General features: G+C 29.4%; 1 long non-coding RNA gene across 1 annotated transcript; it reads right to left on the bottom strand.

Annotated features, from left to right (window-relative positions):
* Positions 1-394: 394 nt before the first annotated feature.
* On the bottom strand, positions 395-1147 carry LOC142228236 (uncharacterized). The gene is made up of 3 exons (XR_012720103.1): positions 931-1147; positions 669-789; positions 395-572 (listed from the first exon to the last, which is right to left on the bottom strand). It is a non-coding gene; the product is annotated as an uncharacterized LOC142228236 (long non-coding RNA).
* Positions 1148-1687: the final 540 nt, after the last annotated feature.

Here is a 1687-nt window from a genome sequence, read left to right as displayed (position 1 = left end):
AACGTAACATTTCATCCCATTGACGATTTTTTCGTCATAGCGATGAATTGAAATCATCCCTGTGATGAACTTATTTACATCCCATATACAACTATGTTACGTCCAGATGATGAATGTATTTCATCTATTTGATTATATTTTTCGTATCTGCGATTATTCTCTTTCATCCATGCGATGATGCAATTCTTCAAAAGTACGATTCTCGTTCGTCATCGCTACAAACGCCATCGTCATAGCGATGAACTCTTTCCCTAAATTTGACGTATTCCATTCATCAATATGATGTAAAAGATTCATCAATACGATGTAAACATCAAATTGATAAATTGATTATTAGAAATATTTTCTACGACACTTTTAATAAAGAACCATATTGTTTTTTATCTTAATTAAATTTAAATTTTATTTATTTGAAATATGTACAACTAACGAAGTAAAAACGTATACAAAATTGTTCATACACATCTACCAAAGCTGTTGATTTTGATAAATTGACCATCTAGACACACAAACATTCTGTTACCTTAATTAGTGTTTAGATCACCAAGGATGAAAAGTTTTATGGGTTCATCCTGTGGAGTAAAAAAATTATAAAGAAGAATTTAAAAAATGAAATTTTAAATTATTGTAAAATATATTTGATCTTTTTAGAACAAAATTTAACTCACCCTTTTTGTGGCCAACTGTTCCTTTTCGTTTTGAATTGTTTGCTCATCCAATTAATCTTTATTCTTTAATTTCTTTATCCGTATTCGGTTTTCACAGAACGAAAAATGTTGCGGCATTTATCTGTAAATTTAGAAATACTTCCATAAACATATAACATATAAATGTTAAAAAAAAATTGACCAACAAATAAAAAAGTCGTCATTTTGGTTAAATTTTTTTTTTTCCATATATAACACTTCATGTTTTTTTATTTTTACTCACATTTTTGTTTTTCTTTTCACTTTCACATCTTTAAGCATTAGCCCTTTATTTTCGGCACGCGCGACCACCTTTACACTTTGAACTAAACTCAACAACTGAGAGGAACCATTTGAAATGTTCTTACCGCAAAGAAAAAAAAAAACAATATTTCTACCACACAACTACGTATGGATGTGTTATTGCATTAGTATTTAAATACATGTTAACGGAGTAGATGCAACTTTTCGTCTATTTGATTACTATTTTCGTCAATTTGACGACTTTTATTGTTCTCATATGTCTTGGAAGCCAACTTAAAGACAAACATGTGAACAAATGTTTGCTCAAATACTCGTTTGAGTTAAGTTAAATCTGGAGAGAGCATAAAATATCCAACAAAAATAACTTAGCTCTCACTAATAAAAGCTGTGTACAGTTATTTTAAAAACAAAACGTAGCAAACGCATTTGGTTGTGTGTGTGTTTTTTAGGTAGAGAAATAAACACACATCTACAGAACGTATGAATTTTATCATCACATTGAACACTGTTTCGTCCCATTGACTATTGATACGACTTTTAGGTGTTTCACTTTAGTACTAATGGAAAAATGTAAATTACAAACATCTATATACTATATACACCGTATATCGTTTTATGTTTTAGTTAGCATTGAGATTTTTTGATACACATTTCAGAGAAGAGTGTGTTTCATCAATTTGAAGATTCTTTCATCGCATTGACGAAAACCAGCATCCTTGATACATCATGAAAATAAA

Source organism: Haematobia irritans, chromosome 3 (assembly GCF_050003625.1).
Source record: "Haematobia irritans isolate KBUSLIRL chromosome 3, ASM5000362v1, whole genome shotgun sequence".
Classification (NCBI taxonomy): domain Eukaryota; kingdom Metazoa; phylum Arthropoda; class Insecta; order Diptera; family Muscidae; genus Haematobia; species Haematobia irritans.
This window is presented reverse-complemented; position numbering and strand designations above follow the sequence as displayed.